Below are 15,791 nucleotides of genomic sequence, written 5' to 3'. Positions count from 1 at the left end.
TATAATAAGTATAGCTTTGTTTAGAATATATTTTACTTTTTCTTTAAATTTCGTAAATAATTTTTCTATTTTTTTTTTTATTATTTATATTTTCTTATTCTACTTTTTTAGTTTTATTTTTAAAAGTTCTAGTTACTTTTTTAAAGCTTTATTTTATTACTAGAAAGAAGAATTAATAAATTAAGAAGAAGAGCTTAGTTTAATACATATACTTATTGTATTATTATTATGCTAGAGGGCGTAAAAAACATTCTGATCTTTTTTAAGGTCGGTATATTAGAACATATGATACAAAATTCCATAAGATGTCACGTCTATACTGTTTCTCGTTTGTATTGCAATTTATTCTTTACTAAATCGGTAATGTTGGAAACGATATTTAAATGGTAATAGGATTCATAATTTTTTTAGCGATAAAAAAACAATATAATAATCGAATAATAATTTAACATGGATCTTGTGTAAATAACATTATACCGATATTTTTTTACAATCTTAATAATTGTTAACAATTGAGTTTTAAAATTGATTTAAAATATTGTTTTTAATTATTTAGTTGCAAAAATCAAAGTAGTTAGAGAAGTACCAAAGTATCATATGGATTAATATTCCATATGATAATAATTATACGTGTTTCGGAACTGATCTGAAATCCAGAAATCTAATATATTTCATTCGAATGTATGAAAGTAAAACGACATGAATAATTTAATAAATTATTGATAGTTTAAATTACTTATATCATGATCGTATTAAAATGTCTTCATTTAGTTTATTCGAGTAAATCAGAAAAATATTTGAAACATATTTTTCGAATTCCAATAAAATAGATCTTCAATTCTCGATTTCATTAAAATTTACTTAATCCATGTACGTACAAATTTTTTTAATATCTCAAAAGAATATTCGTTTTATCATATTCGAATATTAATAAATCTTGTGCTTGTATATTACTTTTCATAAAAGTTAGAATAATCTATCGAATAATCGATATTTGATTTTACGAAGATTCACAGTTCGTTAACTTCGTGGAATCAAATGATGGATTAAGTTTCCATATTTTGATAATATTGCTCGAAAATTTCACGCTTGATCCCGTCGAGGCAAGTTCGCGCGTTGATTGGTGGGGATCTAACAGTTGGTGCGCAAGTCGATGGTGATTGGCTGTGACGGTGGCGGCGGTTGGGGTAGTCGAAATTCAAGCGAAGAAGCGGCAGTTAGTGTAGCGACCGTCGAGCGCTTGTAAGCGCTATACGTAGCTGCGTAGAATTATAGTATAATTTTTATTTTCATTCGCGCGTGTTCCGTTCGTGGGGATATTCGTTGATTTATATTAATTTTTTTCATTTTTAAATTCTCTCCACGATTCGCGACAGTGATATACGGCTCCGTATTTTTTTTTTTTACATCAAAACGTGGAATTTGGGCTCAAGTATCGTCAACGATGTCATATTTCGGCGTTTCCGTGATACATTTTGTGACAGTGAATTAGTGGTGGTTAGTATCGTCGAGCAAGCGATTACTATGATGACCAGCTGACGGATAGATATATTCCTCTTCCACGTCCCTACGGCGTCAACGGGGTTGCCAAAGATACTGGAAGGTAATTATCGTGTAAATTTTGATCGAAGAATAAAATCTCGATTAAAATCAAAAATAGTTAGAAACAATGTCTATATTTGCGATTCGATAGTTGGATCGTTTCTGACTCGATGGATCTCGGAACGATCAGCGACAATGCTAATTGGATAATGAAAATTAAATAAGATTCAATTTATTGGGTTACTTTTGACCCAGCTATCGTATTCCGAGAGTTGAGTATAAACGAATAACGAAATTATGTGGAAAATTTAGTATTCGTATAGATTAATATCGATGAAAAATGGTTTTTGAAATGAAAATATGCAAGAAAATGAGATTGGATTTTAAGATTGAAAATCATATTGGTAGTTTTCGTAACGTTATAAAAGATTTTCCAAGGAAGAGAAATTGTATAAATGTAGATTCTTCATCGTATTCTTTTTAATAACATCACTCATATACTGTCATAACAAAAAGTTGGTATGGTCACTGTTGGTATCCCATACTTTCGAACATAAAATAAAAAACATTCAACGTGATCCATCATCTCTGTTATTTTTGTTCATTCATTCATCTAAATCGTTATATTTGTTATTTCCGTTACTATCAAAAATAACTTTCCACACGTTTTATCGAGGGATCAGTCTATTCAAGTATATAATATACATAATCTGATAGGATATAATATTCTAAAATTAATCTAATTGTAAATTTATTTCATCGATCTTTTTTCCTCTCGATCCTTTTTTTTTTTCTTATTTATTTTTTCTCTTCAAAGTAAAGTGATTACTTTGAAACTTTAATACCAACTCTTCATTTTTTACAATTTTTTATCCCTTTATATTCATTATATCTATAATTTTAAAAGAAGAATGAGAAAATTCTTCAACACACGTCATCGAATCTATAATATTCCAGAATTTTTCCATGTCACTGAAAAATAACAAAACTAGAATAGTTCGAATTTTTTCTGTAAATCCCTTGCTGAAAATAAAGAATTGAAATTTGATGTGAGGGTTGAAATTTTTTTTTGGCGAGCTTCGAATAATCCCATAATCATAAATTCGATTCAAGGATACTTTGGCCTTCTCGTATTTCAATGTATTTTTATAAAAAAGACGAATTAAACACTTGATATGTTACGAAGAAAATTTTATAACGAAATTTAGAGGCAATACAAAACAATAAAAAAATGTTTGTTTCATTGTTACAAACATTGTATTTCTCAGCTATTAATTAATATCAATAATAAAAATTTTACTACTGTACATATATTGTGTCACATCGTGTACACTTTAGATAAATCGTGTTGATAAATTTTTTCACGCAATTGCGGTGTGCTTTATATTCTCTTTTCATACAATTCTTTTGCTTCATTCGTAGTCGACAAGTTCGATATTTTTTGCATCGTCGTACAGTGCTTTCAATCTCTTTCTCTCTCTCTTTCTCTCTCCCTGTCTATGCACTCGTTTCTTTTTTCAGAAACGTGTGCCATCGTACGTTTCGTGCACGAAATTATTTAGTCGAAAGCAATTCTCCTGGTCGGACAATGTTGTCCGATGTCTTTTGTTATTTGTTTGTCACGCTGCGTGTAACAAATGTTCATTCGCCGAGGGTTAATGTTTGAAAATTGTAAAGAAGACAAAAGAAAAGAAATAAGAAAAAGAGGGAGAAAGGGTACAGTGAGAGTGAAAATACGAGCAGCATTGATAAACAGAGAAATTTGTTGAAATTGAATTCTTTTGTCTCGGGAACAATTGAAGTTAGGGGGAAAAAATGAATTTTACCTTCGTATTTGAACTAGGAAAGTTTATGAGTTCCTTCAGTTTGTTTGTGTTAAGATTTTTCTTGCTTTGCTTTTTCCTGGTTTAAATTTAAAACTATGAAATTATGAATGATGAGGATTGTTTCAAAATATTTGGAGTTTAATATGAAAATTTTTTCATATTATCCAATTTTTCATTTTAATAATTTTCTGATAATAATAATTTTCTAAATTTGGGATAATAACTTAATAGTAAATCAATCAAAAATGGTGCAGGTCGATTTGAAAATTTTTTGAAAGAAAAATAACAAATTTTATGTATCGTATTAAAAGATAGATAGATAGATATCTAGGTTAAGAGTTGAACATTGAATTGGCCAATAAAATGAATTGTTCTCTACAAGCTACTTTGCATGAGTTTTTTTTACATCTTAAGTGGCACTAAGAATTTAATGTGTCACTACTTGCTTTATAACTTTATTCGTTAAAGTCGATTGTTAAAAAGGATGAAAAATATTTACATAAAATATAATTGAATAATTAAAATTAATTATTCGTTTTGTTGTTTTGGGGGTAATATTTCCTTTGATAAGTTTTTAATTGTATTTTTTTTTTTATTATTAATATTCAAAATATATTAATCAATGAAAAATTAATTTTTCATCATTATTATAATTCATATATTGTAGCATTATTAATAATTATATGGTTGAATATTATGAAAATCATAATATTCAAACTGTTATATGTAATTAAGTAGAATAGGATAATATATGATAGCCAAGTACAATGGAACGATTATAGTCATTCAAGTAGAACGAGAACGGCAATGACTGGACAGTCACAATAGAACAAGGCAACCATAATCGGGCAAGATAGAATAAGACTGTCATGGTCAGATAATTAGAAGAATTGCAATTGTAGATAGATGAGTGTAATAAATCATGATTAAATAATTCATTGTAATACTGTGTAATAATAATTATAAAATATTCATTAAATAGCAGCCTATGAATTTGAATACATTCAATTTTGGGTTCATGAATATTTATTCATGTATAATATTAATATGTTATATTAATATTTATTTCCTTTCTATCTTTGGAGATTTAGTTTGATGATTTAATATCTCCAATGTTTTTCAATTTTTTTTTGTATTTTATTTTCTTCTTTTATTATCAAAACATTATATTAAAATAGGGTGGATTTGCTGTAAATCACTGTATATTGAACACGACATATATTTGAAATAAGATTTACAATGAAATGATAGAACGAGTAGAATATATATATTTGCGTGAGATTTGGAAGAAGTTCAACAAAGTTGTTGGAAACATAAATTTCGTATTTGGAAACATTATAGTTATTCTTTATTCTAAATTGTATTCGATAAATTCTTTTGAAAGGGATTTTAGAAACCTAGATTCCAAGAATCTAGATTCTATTTTTATTTTCTATAAATTTTAGAATCAATGATTCTTAAAGATTCAGAATAATAAAATTAATTAGTCACTGAAATGTATAAAGACATATAAGAATTGTTGCTTTGATCAAACATATATTATTGCAATTGAGTTTTTTTAGTAGTATATTTAAAAATATAAAATATTTAATAATAAAGTATTATTAAAATGTGTTAAGTGGATATTAAAATATTCAAAAGTAAATCTGAATGTGTAAATATAAATATATATATATGTATTTCAAAGAAAATATATATATATATATATATATATATATATGTATTAAAATGTTATTTGTGAAAATAACATTTCATATGCATATTCAATTTTATGATTCGATGTTCCATATTCAAATTACACGAGAAAGACGGTTTTGCTTATTAGTTGCAAAGTTTTCTCAACGCTGGTTTCAAATCGAAGATCTCTCCTCATGGAATTACTAGCTTGAGGGAAGAGTTAATTTCTTCTACATAAAAGTAAAACGACTCACTATTTCATTCGTGTCTCTTTCAGGAAAAAAAAAAAAAAGGATCACACCAAATTAAAGACGATTGCTTGAAAGATAAATTTTTTAGAATTTTTTTTTAATAAATATAAGTAATTATCGTGGTTTAAATACCAAAGATGTTGCAGATTTCCAGTTTTCAGAAAATAGTGAACGAATAAAAATGTATAATTTCATTTAAAAGTAATTTAAAAGTAAGTGAGATGCGATTTTCCAAAGATGAATATTGATATTGATGAATAAATAAATATTATTTTAAAATAAACAACAATTCCGGGAATTTTTTGATAAATTTTGCATTATTAAAATCGTTTTTTTGTTTATTTATTTTTTTTTTTTTAAAGAATTTTACGTCGTTCAATCCGTTTTATTACAAAATTTTAATTTGATTACTAAATTTGATTTTTATTGTTTTATTTGATCATAATGGATCGATTCGTTCATCTAAATAAAGGAGAATATTTTTAATCAACTTTTTTTAATTTGTTTTTTTTGTTGGGTATTTAAATCGATACATTACAAAGAAGTTCAGGATGCTTTAGAGGTAGTTAAATATTAAACAACAATCTATTCTTCTCTAAAATTGAGAAAAGTTTATATAAATGTAGGCTTAGAAATTTTTTCGAAGATATAAATATTTTTTGTATTTTCTGCAATGGTCAACTAAAAATTTGCAATTTTTGAATTATTGTTGTAGAAAATATTATTGTTACGTATTGTATTCTTTATTAGCAGAATTTTTTAAGTGGATTTTCAATTTTAAATTTTTGATGTAACGTTCTGACGCTGTACAAAATATATTAATTCTTTTTCTTAAAGTAATTTTTAAGTTGTCGTTCCTACAACAAATAAGCGACGTGACAGATTATTATAGGAACATTTAAAGAAATTGCTGAAACTAATTTTCTTCTATAAAGTTTATGCTTCGTATCAATATTTTAATTTCATAGCAATAATACATTTTTTTTCAAATATCATCAAAATAATAAATAAAAATTCAAAAAAGTTAAATCTAATCAGATATTTGCCAAAATTTGCCATTTTATTTTTGAAATATCATAATGTATTTTTACTATAAAAAAAATACATCAATTCGAAAATATTCTTTAAATAAAAAAAAAAAAAAAAAAAAAAAAAGAACATAATCGATATCGAACATCAAAGTTAAAATTTTCCACGCTATTAAGTTTTTTTTTATACGATTTTTTTTTCATTAAAATCAAAACGTACAAATTTCTATGCTCTCTATCCATTTAAAAAAAAAAAAAAACAAAAAAAGAAAAATACACGCCAAAGTTAATAATACGGTAAAACGTCACATCTCTATAGACAAAAGGAATGGCATGATGTCATTAACTTTTTTGTATATTGTTTTATGAGCTTTTCTGTTAAAAATATTAACGCGTTGCCATAGTTGCCATAGCTATATACGCGCGAACCTCAAGCAAAGCAAATGTCAAAGCTTACTTTATAGCGATCTCTCAAAGGAATAAGATAAAACTGGTTCTCGATCGAGGAAATATCACATCGATGTATTCCTATTCCCATTTCTTGCGCAGCTAAGCTTTCAAAGAATCGGGTTTTAAAAAAATTACCGACTACCGTATCGATCCGAATATTTTATACATCGCATACCTCGGTTTCATATCTCAATCTGCTTGACGGTTCGAAAATAAAATATTTATATTTATTTTGCACGACTCGGGACACGGAAATTTATCAGTTTTCATGGATTATTTGGCGAGTAAGGGTTCGAGAGTAGGATTCAAGAGTAAGCTTCTTAGGGAAACCACGAGACATTTTCCGCTAGACAGATGAATTTATTTATTTCCATTCTGTTCGAGTACGATGATTTATTTCACCTGATGAATCAAGAATAATACTTACGTGAAGTATTTTTTTAATTTTGTTTATGAGATTATTACAGATATATAATAATATTGTGTGTGTATATATATATATATATATATATATATACTTATATCAACGTTCGAGATGTATATTTTTAAAAGAATTTAAACAAAGCAACGATAGAAAAGAGTTATTAAGGTTGGAAATTATTGAATTTCGCGTCAATCGACCTGTAATTTATCGCAATTACCTGTTATATTTCATATTCATTGTTACCTAAACTAAGGTAAAGCAGAAAGTTTCTTTCTTTTCGTATTGCATCAAATATACAATAATGGTGGAAAAGCTTACGTATTTGCACAACGCGATCGTTAAAAAGTTTAATATATATATTGTTTCAAGTTAGTCGATAAGAAATAAGTATAGGTATGGGTTATACATTGTTTCCCAATATTTTTTAATTTTATAATAATAAACCTATATCATTTTTTTCATAATTTTAATTCGATGAGAATTAATGAATTCTCGCTCACGAGTATTTCTTTTCTTTTGTATTTTAAACTCTAAACCTTCTCGAAGTTCTCCCGAATGAAATGTTACAAGAAAATCGATTCAACATGGAAACTTCTGTTACAACAATATCCATTACTTTCTTTTACAATTACTTTCTTTTATACTTTCCAAATAAATAAAAGCTAAGAGAAATTATCATTAGATATTTTTCCAATACAAATAATCGTATAGCAAAAAAAGAAAAAAAAATCATTTTGACGATTTCCTTGTATCGATCTACGAAACTGTCATGTATAAAAAATTATTTAAGGAATGCGTGCGCACGAGAGCCGAAACTTTTCTCTTCCGATTACGATCTCCTCCCTCCTTTCCCTCTTCGAGGAAGGCAGAGCTCGAAAGCATGCACGTATAATTTGTCTTGAGCATCCGGTAGCGACGAGGTGTTCGCCCGCTAACACGAAGATCATCCCCCGATAATCGAAACAACCCCCCGAGTTTATAAATAAAGATCGCTCTAGTCGAATTCCGTCCTAATTTTTGACCTGGTTGTTTTCTTATTTCTTGGCCCATTTAGATCCGCCGATAAGCGGACGCGATGAAAAGATAAGCGCGCGCGCGCGCGTTATCCTCCGCAAATTTTCTTTGGATCAAATTGAAATTAAAGTTTTATCCGCGATGGAAACTAATTTTTCTTCTCGACGAGCCTTTTTTTCTTCCTCTTTTTCTAATTACAATCATTTTCTGTTTTCTCTCGCCAACCAAGTTGTTGTTTTTCCCTTTTTTTTTTTTTTGGCATAGTGAAAATTGGTCGCGCTTTTAAATTGGATAAATTTTTTTTTTTCGAAATTGGAAGATCGAACGATCTTTTGGAGGGATTGGTTTGAGAGTTTGGTTAACGCGTAAAGAGAATTTTTTAAAGATCGTTATTGCGAAGAAAAAAAATAAAGATTATTTTATCTATTTAATTTTATTTATAAAAAAAATTTTAAATATCGTTTTTGATCTAAGATAAAGTTGTACGATGTGTCTCATTTATATCAAACATAAATTTTATATAGAGAGAGTATTTCATCGTGTGCACAAAGTTTCGTCAAAATCGAGGGTAGTTTCTTTTTTATAAATTACTTCTATAAATCAGACTTTTATCGCTGTCCCCTCGAAATAATTATTTAAATCACTATCGGTAATCAAAAAATCGATATCGTCTTCTTTATTTCAATTCTTCAAAATTGTCTCGAAATAATTTCGAAATAAAAGAGGACACTTTAAAATACTTTAAAGAATATAAATTATTTGTTAAATCTTTCGAAAAAAAAAAAACACTTTCAGATTCGAGTAATCGAAGTTCGACTGTATAACAAATGAATCACATTAACTACGTGACGACGATCGATCGATTTCTTCGCAACGGCTATGATTCGTCGACCTTTCGCCGTATACAAGCGATATATCTATGTTACACCACTGTGGATTGATTGGATCAGGGGGGGTAGCTTAATACGGATACTATAGTTCGCAGGCAGATATTACATATTGATAGGGTGTCGAAAAAAAAATGGATAGTGTTTTTTTATTTATTTCGAATAATTTATTTCGCTTAACAAAGGATAAATGGTAAACGAAACACATAGAATTCATTCGAATTGTCTGGATATAGATGTTTGTAATATATACTTAAATAAATTTTGAAAGATATACATATATATATATATGTAAACTGTTTTTATTATCTTGATATTTAGAATTACCTTTATACATGATGTACAAGATTACATTTTAATTAGAGAGAAGATGTCAAATAAGGGAAAATGTCAAGCAGAGTTTATTTAATAGATATTAGAAATATTATATTTATAAATTCTTTTGTTATAACAAATGATAAAGGAGGTCGTATAAAATACATTTGTTGCAAAAAGAGAGATTCCCATATTTTTTAGCTGATATTTGTGAAAATTATGGCCAGTAAAATATACTATGTAATTTTTTATTTGCATTATTTCCAGCATTTAATTCAAATTGAAATGGCGTTTATAATGAATGTCTTTATATTGCAAATCAATAAGCATTCCAATATATTTGGAATGTATAATTATGCCAGATTATGTGTGAATAGAATTGTTTTTATGAATCAATATTTACTTTTTGTTAATTTAACGGTAATTCATTTCATAGTGTATGATCTAAATAGATAGATAAAGTTTTTCGATTCGATGTAAAATATAATATTAAATTTTTTATAAATTCACTAAGAAACCTTTTCTAAGAATATTAATTTTCTGATCTTCTGATGAATTAATTAATTAATTAACATATCGATCACAATTCTAATTAATACTAACACACATTCAAATACCGTTTTACGAAGTAAAATGCATGTTCACTTCATTGTATCCCCATTGTATTTTCAAGCTTTTGTTTTCTTCATGGGGAAAGGTGAAAATGTACTTTGTAGATAAAACAAAGAACGACAGGTTGGTGAAAGCAAGCAAAAGTACGAAGAACATCCTTAGAAAGATGTTTAGAAGAACAGAATTAGATTCATTTAAAATTAGATTCATTTAGAAGAACAGAAAGAGGGTGTCGTGCCATATTTCGTGCATTTTTTTTTAACGAAACTTCGATAAGAAAAACGAGTTTTAATGCATAGGAAATAGCAGCCATTTTTATTCGTGTTATGAGTAGAGAAATCACGTTCTGGTTGAATTAATTGTGTCTTCACCCGTTATATATAGGAAATTATACTCTCCTGTCGAGCCATGAATCTATACAACCACATTGGCACATGTAAGGCTGCAGCTTCCAGACATTTCAACTCTGATTAATTCCCAGAAATCATGACTAGGAAAATTTGTTCCTCTCGTTTTTTGTTTCCCTATTTTCCTTTAGTCGAACAAATACATAGGATGTTATTTAAAAAAATTATTTTCAATTTCAAAATCTTCCTCCCTATTTCATTTATGTGATATAAAATGATATTATATCACATGATATAATATTCCTTTGTGTCGAACAATTTTTGTAAGAATTTTTGTAAAAAAGATCGGTCATTTAGCACGCGATTTTTTTGTTAATTAATGTGTATTTTCTAACTTATTTTCGATATGTGTTATATTCTTAATTACCTCGATCATACTATCGCATATACTAATTTAGGCATTTGATCATTTCGAATGTCAGCCAGGATTCGTGGAAAGATGAGACACTTGGATAAATCCCATAATCTTTGGATCGAATTGCATGGAACGGGATAAACATGTTGCGTGAATTGTTTACCACTGTTGTGATATCATTCATTTGATATAGATGATTAGCGATATCCTCGTCTATCTATCTGTGCATTCGACATGGTCGTGAGAATCAAAATTCAAAGTATAGAAATCAAAGGCTTTATGTGTTAATTTAATTAATGATAAAATTATATTTTTCGATTCGATATAAAATCGTTTCTCTTCTTAATTACAGTTACAATAGTTACAATACATAACAGTAGCTTACATGTGCTCGAATAATTAAAAGTATTTTCGAAGACAATTCGAGCAACAGTTTATCTATAAGTTTGATATTAAATCTTCGAGATTGTAGATATATACGTGTGTACATCACAATTAAACGTAAATATAAATCCTAATAAGCTCATATTTCAAGAAAGCTCACCATTCTTCTTAATTAAAATGTACCATCTAGCATCTTTTTTTCACTCATAACGTATACCCTAATATATTAACTTTTATACATTTTCTCACGAAATAAAATTAAAAATCCTTCTATTTCTTCGTTTTAGAATCGAAATTCCTTTTAAAACCTAAGCATTGTGTCTCTTAATATTAACATCGCGAAGAAATTGAAAGAAAGAAAGAAACTTCTGAATGCAACGTAAACATTTCAGGCAAGAAGGATCGATACCATTTTGATCAATTTCTCGGTGGTAACCGTAGAATTAGACGGGAGAAAGAAGAAACGAAAGGCAGATACGATAGAGGAGTGGAGCTGTTCGCAGGGAAGCCAGGTTGTCGGAGCGGTTTGAAGGCGTAGAGTTGCGAAAGCCGTAGGAGCGAAGGAGAGGGGCCGAGAGATAAGGTAGGAGCGAGAGAGGGAGGCAGAGAGCAGGGATGGTTATATATAGCAGCGCGCCCCGGGCATCGATCGACGGAGCCTGGGAGTCCAGATTCGACACTGTACGCTCTCGTACAGCCTCTCTGAATCCGGAGTTCGCGATCCTTCCGGTATTTTCACCTGTAAACCCCTTCCATATCGCGTTCTATTCGAACGGTCAAGCCTATCGATGATCCATCATTCCCTTTTCAATTTCCCCCACGGGGGGACACGAAGTTTTCGGGTGTCGCTTCGACATTCATGGTCTCACGAAACTTATCGTCATCCATCTTCCAGGATACTCCAGAAAGAATGTTTCTACGGTAGAACAAAGTTTGAAAATAACCTTTCCAAAACAACGTGAACGAACGAATTCGACGGTGAATATTATTCACGAGAAAAACTTTCGAACGGAGTTTCCTTATTTATCGGATGACGACTCGATCGAGATCGAGAAATTTTTAGATCGTCGTCCGGTATAGAGGGAGGGGGATTGGAATTCTCGCTAGGTGGGGAAAAGTGCAGCGACACGCTCGAGGCAATTGGGCTCTCCCCTGGCCGGATCGCGGGAGGCTGCGACTTGTTGCATTTCCTGGAAAGCACAGCCGGACAGCATATCCTTCGCACGCTTCACCTGGGGACGTATTGATTTTTGCATTGATTTGACTCGTTGCTATTATTTACAGCGCGTATTATTACGGTTCACGTGTTTCTCGGCCGGTTATTAATTATATTCACCGACGAAATTCGACCAAGTCGCGCCACCAATCTTTCTTCGAAAGATCGATGATCGAGGGGTAAATTTCTTCTTTCACAGGGGTAAATTTCTCGAATTATAAATTAAGTTTGGAATATAAACTCGTCATAGATTTTGTGCCTATAAAGAACTTTCGTTTAATCCAGTCTTTTTCACGAAAATTGACCCGAGAATACTTGGAAGATTTTTCCTTCTTTCGAAATTCTGCTCGCTCGGATTATGAAGTGTTATATTTTCCCTTCCCCCTCCTCCCTTTTGCTCAATCGGTTTGCTAAAAGTTCCTTTCCTCCTCTGCTCGTAAATTAGTTTCTTATTGAACGTTAGACGATCGAGCTTCTTTGACGAAGAACGCAGTTGGTAATTTCCACGGCTTTTATTGCCCTCTCCTTCCGTGGAATTATAAATCTCTATGGATGATATTCGAAGATGGCGAAGATCTCGGCTCGCCATCGATCGAAATTCTTCGGTTTAATTTGCCGATCGAATCGTGAGCGTGTTATCGAGTGTGATTTTCGTGAAAGAGTGCAGCCAGTTTTATCAGGTTAACGGCGAAGGGTAAAGCCAACATCGGATAGTGTAATTAAGAAAAATCAATATCTACCTGCTGGGCTCGTTTCGCCCGGGACCGGAGGGAGATTCCATAGGTCTGAATTCAATATCCGGGACAGAGAATTTTCTTTTTTTCTTTTTTCTTTTTTTTTCCCTTTCCTTTCTCCTCTTCTCGCGATTGTTTGTTTAATCAATTCGATTCAATCTTATCAATCGTATCCCATCGAGTTTCTCAGGTCAGAGATCCTGCCAATAACTCTCTCCCAATGATATTCGGCTCTCGAAGCGGTTCTGGACTACTCGTAATTGTGTCTTGGTAATAATAATTCGATGGATGGACACATATTACATACGTCTTCTATCTCGCTACTGAGCTTTTCGCGTCAAAGGTTTCATTACAGGCAAGCTTGTCCCACGAGCAAACATCGCCTTTATTCGACTCCATTAGGTTCGACGAATTTAACGTGTGCCTCCCCACAAAGCCACTGTGAAGTTTCCATCGTGTGTCCAAGAGGGGACTTGGAATTTCGTGCCACGAAGTAGCCGCAGCAGCTCCTCACCTCTCTCTCTCTCTCTCTCTCTCTCTTTCTCTTTCTCTCTCTCTCTCTCTCTCTCTCCTCTTTGTCTCTTCAGTCTTTCTTAGTGTTATTATTTCAGTCCATGAATTTTGCGATCGATTCTCTTTCTTCTCACTCGATCTTCTTATTTCTCCATTATCGTTTGAATTGATATGTTATTTTTTTTGTATAAGGAGAGGATTCAAAATCGTAAAATCGACATTTGTTAATTTTGTTAAATTTTTAAAGAGAAAAGCTGATGTTAGAAAGTATTCGAAGTTGTCGATTTAATATCATATCGATATCTAATGTTTTATGTGAAAATTGAATGTCGAAGGGAGTATATATTGTGATATAATTAATTCTTTCGTGAGTAGAGGCGTAAAGGTTACAATTTTTTTTTTAAATGGAATTATAATTATATTTAACTCGATATTTAAAAGAAAAAATATTGATATATGCTTGAAAATTATATAATTTATTGAATTTTGTAAAATTATTACAAAGACGAGGAAAGCACGAATATTTGTACTTCTTATAAAATAAACTTTACAAAAATTCAAATTGAAATATCTGTTAAATTAATAATTTTTCGAGATTGTAAGATTAATAAAATATTAAGAATAATGATAGGATCTATTCGAATTTATGTATATATTTTTTAAGTTATAATTTTTTAATAAGTAAATTATATTTACCTATAGTTTACGTGATATTATTTTCTTCCAATTCGCTTTGTTTGCATTCATTGCATTCGACAATGTCAGAATATTTTCCTTTTTTCCCCCTTTCTTTTTAAATTCATTTTTTATTTCACAATTATCTCACAATGTGCAGCGAATACACGGTATTAATTAAACGTATTTTCTGTCTCAAAGCGGTTTTCGTCCTTTCAGCTCGCTTCTATGCGTGTTCACTGGAACATCGTTAATCCTGTAGTGGAGGCGCGCGTGCACGAGGTTTCCTATACACACGCGCTTTTGAAATGTGGTTGCTATCCTTCGAAGGGTGCAATCTGAACAGTTATAGTCTGTTCAATAGTGCAGACCTTATCAATAGTACCGATATCTTATCAATATCGATATGATCTTTTAACAGGATATATTTAGGAAATTTAAGGTTTTCTATTTGTCTTTCATTTGAATTTCGTTTAAATGATATTTTATTGGATTAATAAATGTAAGAATGAAAAATGTGTACGATATGAGAAGTTGGAATTAATATTTTTGAGAATAATATCCTCCTAAAGTAAGTTTTGTTGTTACTACAATTTTTTTAGAATTACTGATAGGAGATCTCTTGGGACGTGCAATTTCATTAGATAAAAATAGATTCTAATGAAACGTGTTTAATTGTCGTACGTAGAAAATATATTGCATTGTGCAAGACACATGCAATATTGATTAAAAAAAATTTGAATGTACGTGTTAGTTTGTGAAATATTTTTATTCAATATTATCGATGTAATTTTGTTTATTAATTATTTATCGTAATTTTCGTAATCAACGTATAACAATAATTCTTTCAAGTTTCTCTTCCGGAAAATGATATCGTTTATATGAAAAAAGTTGATTTATTGCCTGAAGAAAATCGTTCTACATTACAAAATATGTTGAATACATTTGAATTTGTTCCAGCATCACATTATCTTCCGACTGATGTGAATTATTATGCATTGCACATTCTTCTTATTAGTATTTATAATTTGAATTAATCGTAAATTTTTATTACGAAAAATCGATTTAACAATATTTATAATGTATATATATATATATATACATTTGAAAATTATAATATAATTTCTATCGATTTTTTTTTTAAATTATTATTTTCTTTACTAGGAGGAAATAAAATTTTTAATTTAATTTTAGTAATATTTGATAAATAAAGTTGGGAAATAATAACTTTAATTTTGTAAATTCATAGAATAAAAATTAGGAATACGAAATGATGATTTTTAATATTTATTAATGCAAACATTAATTTAACCCTTTTATGTTGCTTTAATTATCCATTATTCGTTATAATGAAGGGTTGTTCAATTCATCGCATCGTTATTAAAAAATCATCAAATCAACGATTGTCAAATCATCCTTAAAATTGTTAAAATTAATTTTTCGTTAAAACGAACTTTAAGAATTATTATCACCAAAACTTA

The 15,791-nt window shown here is 29.7% G+C and overlaps 1 protein-coding gene across 19 annotated transcripts in view; it reads left to right on the top strand.

Annotated features, from left to right (window-relative positions):
- The first annotated feature begins 1,545 nt into the window (after window positions 1-1,545).
- The window catches only part of LOC122716454 (voltage-dependent calcium channel type A subunit alpha-1), a 155,856-nt gene continuing 141,610 nt past the window's right edge, over window positions 1,546-15,791 (top strand). For all 19 annotated transcript variants that reach the window (XR_006347026.1, XM_043939529.1, XM_043939524.1 and 16 more), the window contains exon 1: window positions 1,546-1,603. The gene's annotated coding sequence lies outside the window, so the exon portion shown is untranslated. The remainder of the gene's footprint in view (window positions 1,604-15,791) is intronic.

This window comes from Apis laboriosa, unplaced genomic scaffold (assembly GCF_014066325.1).
Source record: "Apis laboriosa isolate Shangri-la unplaced genomic scaffold, ASM1406632v1 scaffold45_cov149, whole genome shotgun sequence".
In the NCBI taxonomy this organism is placed as follows: Eukaryota; Metazoa; Arthropoda; class Insecta; order Hymenoptera; family Apidae; genus Apis; species Apis laboriosa.
The sequence above is the reverse complement of the archived record's forward strand: the minus strand, read 5'-3'. Positions and strand labels throughout refer to the sequence as shown.